General features: G+C 44.1%; 1 protein-coding gene across 10 annotated transcripts in view; it reads left to right on the top strand.

The window, feature by feature from the left end:
* The window catches only part of DAG1 (dystroglycan 1), a 77,958-nt gene that overhangs the window by 44,750 nt on the left and 20,275 nt on the right, over nucleotides 1-12,933 (top strand). The gene's annotated exons all lie outside the window — the stretch shown is intronic.

The following is a 12,933-nucleotide window of genomic DNA, read 5'->3' as shown; positions in this document are numbered from 1 at the left end:
AAAAGGTTCATTTCCAAACTGCAAGAGCTTCTTCATGAATAAACAATTTAATGCATTTGTTCAAAACAGCAATTGACATGATGCCATCTGATACACACAAGATTGTTATTCATGCTGACAAAATGGCTGCTGGAGAACATGTGCGAGATTCAATGCTTCAACTATAGACGAAGTGGCAGTTGTTATAGTCGGAGATCAATTCCAACCTAGAGATATTGTTCTTTTTTGGAGAAACAATCAATTGACAAAAGTTGCAGAAACTCATCGATGCTACGATGCCTTGCAGTATTCAATCATTTTTTGGGATGGTGCCGATGGATATCACTTCAACATTAAGATGATAAATCCAGTCAGTGGCGAAGAAACAAATATGAAATGCAGTGCAATGAACTATTATTCATACCAATTAATGATTCGAGAGAATGAAGACAATCACATTTTGAAATGCTGTCAGTTGTTTCACCAATACATCAGAGATATGTATGCAAAAATTGAAACATTTGATATTCATCCATTTGGATCAGACCAAGCTTCTCTCTGATGAATACATTCATTTGCGAGATGCAGTTATAAATGACGGTAATACAACTAACGTTGGAAGACTAATGATTTTGCCATCTTCATATACAGGCAGTCCACGTCATATGCATGAGTATGCTCAAGATGCCATTGCGGCCTGACCAGGCAGTGGCACAGTGGATAGAGTGTCGGACTGGGATGCCGAGGATCCAGGTTCGAGACTCTGAGGTCTCCAGCTAGAGCACGGGCTCATCTGGTTTGAGCAAATCTCACCAGCTTGGTTGCTGGCTCGAGCAAGGGGCTACTCGATCTGCTGAAAGCCCACGGTCAAGGCACATATGAAAAAGCAATCAATGAACAACTAAGGTGTCGCAATGTGCAAGGAAAAACTAATGATTGATGCTTCTCATCTCTCCGTTCCTGTCTGTCTGTCCCTGTCTATCCCTCTCTCTGACTCTCTCTCTGTCTCTGTAAAAAAAAAAAAAAAAAAAAAAGATGCAATTGCGTATGTTCGTCACTACGGGCGTCCAGACCTGTTCATTACATTCACATACAATCCAGCTTGGGACTATATACAATAGCTCTTACTTCCTGGCCAATCACTGGTGGATAGGCATGACATCGTAATACATGTTTTCAGACAGAAGCTGAAATTGCTGATGGATTTCATGGTAAAACATGAAGTGTTTGGGTCTGTGCGCTGTAAAATATTAATGAGCAATGTCATAGAAGCAACAATCTTTTTTTTTTTTTTAATCCATTTTTAGAGAGGAGAGAGAGGTAGAGAGAGAGAAGGGGGGAGGAGCTGGAAGCATCAACTCCCATATGTGCCTTGACCAGGCAAGCCCAGGGTTTCGAACCGGCGACCTCAGCGTTTCCAGGTCGACGCTTTATCCACTGAGCCACCACAGGTCAGGCCAGAAGCAACAATCTTGACAGGACCTTTCAAAGGTGAAGATGTCCTCATTCCTACCATTCCTATTATTCCAACGGATATGCTATTTCAATTTAAGAGATTACAATTTTCAATTTGATTGGCGTTTGCAATCACTATCAACAAAGCTCAGGGCCAATCTTTAGAATTGTGCGCTTTAGATCTACACAGGGGCAACTTCCCTGGCCTCTGTGTCCCCGGGACCAGGGAACATCATCGGGCAGGATGCGCTCTGTACTCAATAAGGCTTTTTTACTATTCTACCAAAAAAAAAAAAAAAAAAAAAAAGATCTACACACGGATTACTTCTCATGTGGACAATTATATGTTGCGTGTTCTAGACTCGGCAAACCAGACAATCTCTATATCTGCACAGACAATGGAACAACAAAAAATATTGTATACCCACAAGCATTGTGAAATTAAACACATTAGAAACGTGCGCTTTCTCTTTTCTTTTCCATTTAACCAGACTGAGCCACAGCAACGTGTGGCTGGGTACAGCTAGTTTAAAATAGGGACATGGAATTTTATCTTTTTAGTTTGGTTTTAAAAAGGAAATCCCATTTTTCTTAAGTGTTCTAATTACCATGGTAAATGGTAGCAGTTTGACAATTTCAGTAATATTTGTAGATAACAGCTATTGAAGAATAGAGGTTCCTGGTGTTGTAAGTTATCAAAAGTTACAGAATTAATATTAATATTTTAGGAAGCTTAAAGAACATTTTATTAGTTTGGGCTAGGTGTGCAGAGAGATTTTTTAAAATGATCTCTGTACTTGTGTGATTAGCATAAAACCAAGATGACTGATGGCATTGTGTTGTAAATGCAAAGGGAAAGGAGATGTGGATTCTCTGACCTTTCCCCTCACCTATAAGGAAGCGAGTGAATAGCTAGCCAGGTGTAGGGAGAGAAAAATTAAAAGGAACCTTTTCTTATACTAATCGACCATTTACAGGCATTTGTCCCCATGGAAACTACTTCTCCCCCTCCTGAAAGCATGTAGTTAATGTGTATCTCTGGGCAAAGGAATAGCAAATGAACACTAGAAATATAGGAATGTCTTGTGGTATGTAAAGTGACATTTTTACCATTGTGTTGCCTTGTAAGTTTTATTGTGTAGAAGCATTTTTTATGAATTCTATAAACAGGTATTATTAACTTGCTAATGAATTGTGTCCCATCCCCTCTCCCTTCATCCTTTTCCGAAACCTATGTAGGTAAAGACAAAGGTTGTGATGTCATGCTTTTTCCCCGCCCATGTATAATTAAGGATATATAACCAACCCCTAGAATATTAATAAGATACATGATTTCAGACTGCTGCCCTGTGTAAGATATATGCAGCCAGCATATTTAATAAATTTCCTCCTTTAATAAAACTTTTCAAAAACTTATTTGGACTACGTGCCTCTACGAAAACCCGCGGGATTGTGGATTGGGTACTTGATAACACTGAGAGTGGTGGGTGAGCTGCCTCTGCTCATTTTGTGTGGCTAGTAATGGGTGAGTCCCACTTTTCCTTGTTAGAAAGTGAAAACTCATGGGCGCTGTACTTTCAGAGTTTCAGTTAAGATATCTTAAGGTTTCATTCTCTGTGGCTTTTCTGCTTATGAGGAAACAATAAGTTTTCTCAGAATTGAGCTAGTACCACGTATGCATTTGTTCCTCGCATTTGTGAGTGGAAAGCACTCCCTGACTGAGCCTGCTGCGTGCTGGGAGGCAGCCTGACCCGCACCACCGCTGCTCTCCTGGGGTGGGGATTCCCGAGGTCTCTTCTAGTTCCCAGGGACCCAGGAAGGCTGTCTGGATAGAGTAGGGTCACAAGGCCTGAGCCTCATGGCTGTCATCCTGTCCCTCCTCATGCAAGGCACGAGCTTCAGACCCATGTAGATAGGGATTAGTATCGGTGACAGGACCCTGTCCTGCTGAACCCTGTCTGCTTCGATGCCTGTAGTCCTGTTTGTTAGTCCTATCACTGTATATGTATAATGCTTTTGGTTCTCTGGTTGTTTTCTTGACGACTGATCTAGTAAACTTTAAATACACCTGCCTCCAGGACGGATTTTACCTATTTTGGTTTACAAAGGACACCGCCTTTTAGGCACTGCTGGACACCGATCCTTTTCTTCTGCTCATCACTGGAGAGTCCCCAGTGTTGGAGAAAGGAAGGATGGCCATGGCCATGGGCAGGTGCAGGGGGATGCTCCCCTACTGCCTAACTAGCTCTGGTTCCTCTCGGGGTGAGCTTTAGCATTGGGGTTCCCTGGGCGTCTCCCAAAACCTAGACTGTTATTTTTTAAAAAAAAAATTTTTATTTGTTGATTTTAACAAGAGATTAAGGGAGAGAGAGAGAGAGAGACAGGAACATTGATCTGTTCCTGTATGTGCCCTGTCCGGGTTCAAATTGGCAGCCTCTGCTTTGGTGCTCTAACCCAGTGGTCCCCAACCTTTTTTGGGCCACGGACCGGTTTAATGTCAGAAAATATTTTCACGGACCGGCCTTTAGGGTGGGACGGATAAATGTATCACATGACTGAGACAAGCGTCAAGAGTGAGTCTTAGACGGATGTAACAGAGGGAATCGGGTCATTTAAAAAAAATAAAACATTGTTCAGACTTAAATATAAATAAAACAGAAATAATGTAAGTTATTTATTCTTTCTCTGCGGACCGGTACCAAATGGCCCACGGACCGGTACTGGTCCGCAGCCCAGGGGTTGGGGACCACTGCTCTAACCAACCGAGCTATCCGACCAGGCCCTCAGACTGTTCTTTTATCAGAAAGTGTCGCAGGAGCCTGGTGGAGGTACTGAGCTCTTCCCTGACCACAGGCCCGCTTTCTGAGAAGTGCTGCCTCAGTGGTCCTGTCAGGTGCTGGCTGTGCGCCTGGCCTAGGGAGGAGTGGGGTGGGTCACTAGGGTGTGGTGGGAGCTTATCCCTGGTGCTGGTGGCTCTGGGGCAGCAGTGGAGGTTTTTACCAGGAGAAGAGGGAGAGGGACACCCTGAGTGTCTGCTCTAAGACAGCAGTGACCAAAGCGCTGTGATGTGTCCAGGCTTTGCAGGCTCTCACATTTTTAAGGTTTTGATGTCCCGTAGGGTGGCCTGTCTGGGACTAAGGGATGGAATAGCTTCCTGGCAGCTATGCCCGTTTTTCACACTGTGTGCCCTGGCTATTGAGCATGTGTTCAGAGAGCCAGGCGCTCCACCAAGGCTCTGGGCAGGTCCCTCTTCGCAGAGCTGGATTTCACTGGAGTCTAGGGCAGTGCTGAGCTCGGACTTAGTGGCTGGCATAGCATTGGGTACTGGCACAGAGAAATGAATCACTCACTCCCACTACCCATCTCTCAGTAGGAGACCCTCGGCAGCCTCTAACAGCCAGGCAGTGGTGCGTTCAGCTGAGGCATATTCTTGGGTTGCCCTGAGCACTTCCTAGTGTTGCAGAGGATACAATGTGTTTGTGTACAGTGTTAAAATGAGTGGTTGTGTCAGAAAGACTGGTTGACTCTGGCCATAGTCTTTCTCTGGTGTCTGAGCACCTGCTCCCATCATGTTCTGCCCACAGGTTCTGTGTGATCGTGGTCGAGTATTTGTTCTTTTGGGCCATGGTCCCTGAAAAATGAGGAGGATCTCTTCAGTGCCTCCTCTGAATGACCAAGTAGATGAGTATGTATAAAACTCTTCCAGCCTGACCAGGCGGTGGTGCAGTGGATAGAGCATCGGACTGGGATGTGGAGGACCCAGGTTCGAGACCCTGAGGTCGCCAGCTTGAGTGCAGGCTCATCTGGTTTGAGGAAGGCTCACCAGCTTGGACCCAAGGTCTCTGGCTCGAGCAAGGGATCACTCAGTCTGCTGTGGCCCCCCGGTCAAGGCACGTATGAGAAAGCAATCAATGAACAACTAAGGAGCCGCAACAAAGAATTGATATTTCTCATCTCCCTTCCTGTCTGTCTGTCCCTATCTGTACCTCTCTCTGACTCTCTCTGTCTCTCTCTGTCTCTGCCACACACACAACCCCCCCCCAAAAAAAAACAACAACCACCTTCCAGAGGGATGTCCTAATATGGGTATGTGGGTGCAGCCTGCCAAGTTCCTAGCATGGGGGATGTGACCCTTGCTTATAGAAAGCCAGCATCAGAAAGAGACAAGGCTACTTTTTGCCAAGTTGAATAAAGAGCTTTTCTCCCCAGAGCATGGAAAGCCAACACATAGCAGTTGGAGTTGTGCCTGGGACATCACCCGCTTGCTAAATGCAGAGCACTTAGTCATGAAACAGATACCCTGTGTCGTCATGTGTCTGCAGATAGCAGCCTGAACTTATGTTTTGGTGACAGGGTGTGTCTCATACTGTTGCTTTTTTTAAATGAATTGAGAATTTTAAAATAGAGAATCATTAAAAAGTAAAAGACCAACTAGCTCTAATAAGTAGAAAAGTAAGTAAACTAAAGAGTAAAGTCCTTTTTCCTCCCCATTCATTCACTAGACATGTCTGGCACTGTCATACATTAGTGATTGCAACACATGTGTCCCTGCCCTTTCATAGTTTACTACCCTTCCAGCCAGTCTTGTGGGGTGTTGGTTGAGCTGAGCCATTTACTAAAGGAGAGTTTAAATGTATGAGAAAGGAAAAGAACATTAAAGAAAGCATTATGCAACAACAAGACAACTCTAAAGTTACAATTTAATATAGCATATAACAAAAGACATAGAAAAAAGTTTCAATTAAATGATAAAATAAGCTATAAGAGAGGTAAAAAGCACAGATAATTAAGAAACTAGGAGATATAAGGAAGAAACTCAGAAAAGAGAAGAAAAACCTTAATCATTTTATGCATTGGAAAAGCTCTCTCCCTGGCTATGATTGGTCCTTTTTACTTTCTCTGTGGTGTTCTTTATTGTAGAGATATTAAAAATTCAAATTCAAATTTGTCTCCTTTTTTTTTTTTTTAAATGAGAGAAGGGGAGATTGTGAGACAAACTCCTGCATGTGCCCTAACCAGGATCCACCTGGCGACCCCCGTCTAAGGCCAGTGCTAGAATCAGCCAAGCTATTCTCAGTGCCTGAGGCCACTTGGACCAACCAAGCTATCCTTAGTGTCAGCCCCAGGCACTTGAGTCATTTGAGACACTGGCTGCCAGAGGAGAGGAGAGAAAAGGGGAGAGCGAGGGGAAGAGAAGCAGATGGTCACTTCCCACGTGTGCCCTGATCCGGGATCGACTTGGAACTTCCGCACACCAGGCCGATGCTTTATCCACTGAGCCAACCGGCCAGGGCCTCCTTTTAAAAAATGTTTATTGATTTTAGAGAGAGAGAGGAAGGGGGGAGAGAGTGGAAGAGGGGAGAGAGAGAGGAACATTAATCTGCCCCTGTATGTGCCCTGATCAGGGATTGAACCGGCAACTTCTGTGCTTTGGGATGATGCTCTAACCAACTGACCTATCTGTCCAGGGCACATTTATCTTTTTTTAAGATATAGAAAATATGTTTGAGATAATTGTGGATTTACATGCAGTTGTTAAAAATATTACAGCGAGCCTGACTTGTAGTGGTGCAGTGGATAAAAAACGTCAACCTGAAATGCTGCGGTCACCAGTTCGAGGCCCCAGGCTTGCCAAGTCAAGGCAAGACAGAGTCAGAGAGAGGGACAGATAGGGGACAGACAGACAGGAAGGGAGAGAGATGAGAAACATCAATTCTTCGTTGTGGTTCCTTAGTTGTTCATTGATTGATTTCTCATATGTGCCTTGACCGGGGGGCTACAGCAGACCGAGTGACCCTTTGATCGAGCCAGTGACCTTGGACTCAAGCTGGTGAGCCTTGCTCAAACCCGATAAGCCCACGCTCAAGCTGGCGACCTCGGGGTCTCAAACCTGGGTCCTCCACACTCCAGTCCGATGCTCTATCCACTGTGCCACCGCCTGATCAGGCAATAAATAAAATCTTAAAAAAAACAAAACAAACAGTGATCCTTGGCTGGATAGCTTGGTTGGTTAGAGCATTACCCCTAAGCACAGAGGTTGCTGCTTCAATCCTCAGAGCACATACAGGAACAGGTCAATGTTCCTGTGTCTCTCTCGCTTCCTTCCTCTTCTCCCTCTAAAATTAATTAATGTTAAAAATAAGGTTAAAGACCAGGCGGTGGTGCAGTGGATAGAGCGTTGGACTGGGATGCGGAAGACCCAGGTTCGAGACCCTGAGGTCGCCAGCTTGAGCGCGGGCTCATCTGGTTTGAGCAAAAGCTCACTAGCTTGAGCCCAAGGTCACTGGCTCGAGCAAGGGGTTACTCGGTCTGCTGAAGGCCTGTGGTCAAGGCACATATGAAAAAGCAATCAATGAACAACTAAAGTGTTGCAACACGCAACGAAAAACTAATGATTGATGCTTCTCATCTCTCCGTTCCTGTCTGTCCCTGTCTATCCCTCTCTCTGACTCTCTCTCTCTCTCTCTCTCTCTGTCTAAAAAAAAAAAAAAAAAGTTAAAAAAATGCAGCAAGATCCTTTGTACCCTTTACCCAGTTTATCCCCTTGGTAACATCTTATAAACAATAGTACAATATCTCAACCAGGATATTAAGATTGATACAGTCAAAATACAGAACATTTTCATCATCGCAAGGATTTCTCACATTGCCCTGTTACAGCCTCACCTTATTCCCTTTTTAACACCTGGCAACTACTAATCTGTTTTCTATTTCTATAATTTTGTCACTTCAAAAATGTAAAAATTAGGCCCTGGCCGGTTTGCTCAGTGGTAGAGCGTCGGCCTGGCATGCAGGAGTCCCGGGTTCGATTTCCGGCCAGGGCACACAAAAGAAGCGCCCATCTGCTTCTCCACCCCTCCCCCTCTCCTTCCTCTCTGTCTCTCTCTTCCCCTCCCGCAGCTGAGGCTCCATTGGAGCAAAGTTGGCCTGGGCACTGAGGATGGCTCTGAGTCCTCTGCCTCAGGCGCTAGAGTGGCTCTGATCGCAACAGAGCATTGCACCCTGGTGGGCATGCCGGGTGGATCCTGGTCGGGCGCATGCGGGAGTCTGACTGCCTCCCCGTTTCTGGCTTCGGAATAATACAAAAATACAAAAATAAAAAAATGTAAAAATCAAATCATGTAGTATAGATCGTACCATTTTGGGATTAGCACTTTTCATTCAGCATAATTCCCTTGAGATTCATCCAAGTTACTGAGTGCGTCAGTAGTAAGCATTCTATGGTATGGATGTACCCAGTTTGTTCAACCATTCTTCCATTGAAGGACATTTGTGTTGCACCATTTGTTGAAAATGCTATTTGCCCCTCCCCCCCCACCTCCATTGAACTGCTTTTTTGCACCTTTGTGAAAAATCATTTGGGCGCTCATATAGCTTCATTTCTGGGTTTTCTCTGTATTTTGTTCCATTGTGTTTGTCCCTCCACCAAAACTGTCTTGATTACTGTACCTAAGTCTTGATATGAGGTAGAATGATTACTCTCTATTCTTTTTCTAAATTGATTTTGGCTATTGTGTTGAGAAGCCAGAGGTAATGTATTAAATTAAGAATATGCGGCCTGACCAGGCGGTGGCACAGTGGATAGTGTCGGACTAGGATGCAGAAGGACCCTGGTTTGAGACCCCGAGGTCGCCACCCCTCCTCCTCTCCTTGAGCACGGGCTCAACAGGTTTGAGCAAAAGCTCACCAGCTTGGACCGAAGGTCGCTGGCTCAAGCAAGGGGTTACTCGGTCTGCTGAAGGCCCACGGTCAAGGCACATATGAGAAAGCAATCAATGAGCAACTAAGGTGTCTCAACAAAAAACTGATGATTGATGCTTCTCATCTCTCTCCATTCCTGTCTGTCTGTTCCTATCTATCCCTCTCTCTGTCTCTGTAAAAAAAAAAAAGAAGAAGAAGAAAGAATATGCAGCCCTGGCCAGATAGTACAGTTGGTTAGAGCATCAGCCCCAGATGGGGTTTCTGGGTGGATCCCGGTCAGGGTGCATATCTCCCCTCCTCTCACTTAAAAAAAAAATTAAAGGAAAGAAAATGTGTTCTATTGTCAGATGGGATACTCTCTGAAGGTCTAGTAGATCTTGTTGATTGATGGTATTTTGTATCCTTGCTGATTTTCTTTCTAGTTGTGGAGAGAATGGTATTGAAGTTTTCAATTAGAATTGTGGTTTTTAAATTTTTTTCTTTAAACCTTTATCAGTTTTTGCTTTACTTTTTTTTTTTTTTACAGAGACAGAGAGGAAAGGAGAGAGATGAGAAGCATTAATCATCAGTTTTTCGTTGCGACACCTTAGTTGTTCATTGATTGCTTTCTCATATGTGCCTTGACCGTGGGCATTCAGCAGACTAAGTAACCCCTTGCTCAAGCCAGCGACCTTGGGCTCAAGCTGGCGACCTCGAGGTCTTGAACCTGGGTCCTCTGCATTCCAGTCTGATGCTCTATCCCAGGGGTTGGGAACCTTTTTGGCTGAGAGAGCCATGAACGCCACATATTTTAAAATGTAATTCCATGAGAGCCATACAATGACCCATGTACATTACACATTATCCAATAAAAATTTGGTGTTGTCCTGGAGGACAGCTATGATTGGCTCCAGCCACCCGCAACCATGAACATGAGTGGTAGGAAATGAATGGATTGTAATACATGAGAATGTTTTATATTTTTAACATTATTATATTTTTTATTAAAGATTTGTCTGTGAGCCAGATGCAGCCATCAAAAGAGCCACATCTGGCTCACGAGCCATCAGTTCCTGACCCCTGCTCTATCCACTGTGCCACGACCTGGTCAGGCAGCTTTACATATTTTATAGCTCTGTTGTTTGGTGCATATACTATTAGGATTGTTATTCTTCTGGGTAGATTGACCCTTTTTTCATTATATGATGTCCTTCTCTGTCTCTGATAATTTTCTTTGCTCTGAAGTCTACTTTATCTGATATTAATATAGCCACTCTTTCCTTTAATTAATATTTGCATGATATATCTTTTTCCATCCCTTTAGTTTCTACCTATCTTTGTCATCTTGGTGTTATCTAGTGATTGCCCTTTTTTCATTCAGTTTGAGATCTTTCTGGTTCTTGGTATGATGAGTGATTTTTTTAATTGAAAATTGGACAATTTTGTATTTTGTTCTGAAACTAGACTCAGTTTTAGCTGGCCTTTTTTGATACTTCTTTGTCCTGGGAAGGGTAAGGAAAGTGCTACCTGAATACTGGGAAGTGGAGGTACAAGTCGATTCCCCATTTGTTGATGCCTAAATGTGGGTGAAGTTCTTGTTACTGCCAGAAAGACGTAGAAATTTTAGTTCTCTGGGCCTCACTACTACAGAACAGCGGTAAAAAGTCTGACCCTCTACTAGTTCTCCTCTGACACCTAGCGGGAGGGGCTCCTTCTTGCTGCTTGGGTGGGCATAGAAATCCAGGGTCCCAGGTGGTTTCCATTGACACCGAGGGGCTGGAGGAGGCGGAGGAGGGCAAGAGTTGTGCATTTTTACTGGCCCGTGGGGATGAAAGTCCCAGCTCCATCCCAACCTCAGGGGGGATATTAGGGCACCTTGTTACAGCCTCAGGAGGGTAGAAGTCTAGGTTCCCCCCCTGGACTTTGTTGGGGTGGGTCGGAGTGAGGCCCCAGTTTTTTTTCTGTTGTGTTCGGCTAGAATAGAGTTGTTATTGTCTAAATGTTTTCTGTCTTGCTAGGCGGCCACCCCCTTCCTGCTCCTTTGGCTAAAGAGAGCAGACTTTTGTTGGAGGCTTTTTTGTCTTGTCCGTTGGTGTTTCTGTATTGCCGGCTTCTTCAGCTCCGGTTCTGGGATAGATGAGGTGAAAAGAAGACCCCGGGGGTTCAGCACTGTCTTCCCTTGAGTCCTGGCAGGCCTAGGTGGTCTGCCTTTTTTCTTGACTTTTCTGAAAGTCTAATGTTTATTTTACACATAATGTCTAGGAGTGTTCATTGTATTTAGTGGGAAACAAGGGGAAAATATATCTACTCCATTTTCCAAGTCCAGTTGTCTTTTTTTCTTAATGTTTTATGTTTCTTGATGTCTTTTTTAAAATTTATTTATTCATTTTTATTAGAGAGAGAGAGAGAGGGAAGGGGGGAGGAACAGGAAGCATCAACTCCCATATGCACCTAGACCAGGCAAGCCCAGAGTTTTGAACCGGCAACCTCAGCGTTCCAGGTCGACGCTTTACCCACTATGCCACCACAGGTCAGGCTCTTGATGTCTTTTTAGTGAAATCTTTCCTTTTTCTGACATTCAACTATATTCTAAAAATTTTTTAATTCTGCTTTTTACTTTTGTGTAGCTTGATCCATCTGGGATTTATTTTGTTTGTGATGGAAAAGTGAGGGAGGAACCGAATTGTATTGTTTTTCTGCATACATGTCCCTTTGTTCCTGTGCCGGTGAGCAGCTCCTTTGCAAAGCGGGTTGTTGGCTCTCCCTCTGGTTCCACAATCAGCTGGCTACTCTCTCCATGAGGCACTGCCTTAAATACAGTAGCTTTAGGGGTCTTTGCTTTGTATGATAGGACTCCTAGCCTCCAAAATTGTTTTCCTTTCTTGGGTTTGGCTCTGTCTCATGAATTTAACTGAAACACAAAATAAGAACCTGGATAGCAAAATCAACGGCAAGAAATTCCTGCTGGAATTGGCTTGGTTTTGCATTGATGTTAGAGGACACTGCCCATTTCTGTGGTCTGGTTTTGTTTTGTTTTTAAAGAGAGGGACAGATAGACAGGAAGGGAGAGAGGTGAGAAGCATCAACTTGTAGTTGTGGCATCTTAGTTGTTCATTGATTGATTTCTCACGTGTGCCTGGACCAGGGAGGCCCAAGCCAAGCCAGTGACTCCTTGCTCATACTTGCAACCTTGGGCTCAAGCCAGCAACCCTACACTTAAGCTGGTGACCTCGGGGTTTGAAACTTGGGACCTCAGCATCCCAGGTCAATGTTCTACCCACTGCGCCACCACTGGTCAGGTTAAACTAGTGTTTGTTTTTTGTTTTTGAAGTAAATCCAGGATCTAGTAGATGTACACACTGCCTCTGGTTGCTGTCTTTCTTTTTTTTTTCCTTTTATTTTTTTAAAGATTTTATTCATTATAGAGAGGGGAGAGAGAGAGAGAGAGAGAGAGAGAGAAGGGGGGAGGAGCAGGAAGCATCAACTCCCATATGTGCCTTGACCAGGCAAGCCCAGGGTTTTGAACTGGCGACCTCAGCATTTCCAGGTTGACTCTTTATCCACTGCGCCACCACAGGTCAGGCTGGTTGCTGTCTTTAAATCTAGAACAGTGCCCTGGTGTTTAGAGATGTTAGCACTTGGACAAACCAAGCCAGTTATCTTATAGAAGGTCCCACATTCTAGATTTATCTGATTTTGTCTTCATGACTCCTGTATTTCCTGTAAAGTGGAGTTAGGTCTACTCTAGAGCATCACTGCCCAACAGAACTATAATGCAATCCACATGTGTCACATAAAATAAAATAAGAATAATTAATT

Source organism: Saccopteryx leptura, chromosome 10, assembly GCF_036850995.1.
Source record: "Saccopteryx leptura isolate mSacLep1 chromosome 10, mSacLep1_pri_phased_curated, whole genome shotgun sequence".
Classification (NCBI taxonomy): domain Eukaryota; kingdom Metazoa; phylum Chordata; class Mammalia; order Chiroptera; family Emballonuridae; genus Saccopteryx; species Saccopteryx leptura.
Note: the sequence above shows the minus strand (reverse complement) of the source record. Positions and strands in the feature narration are given on the sequence as shown.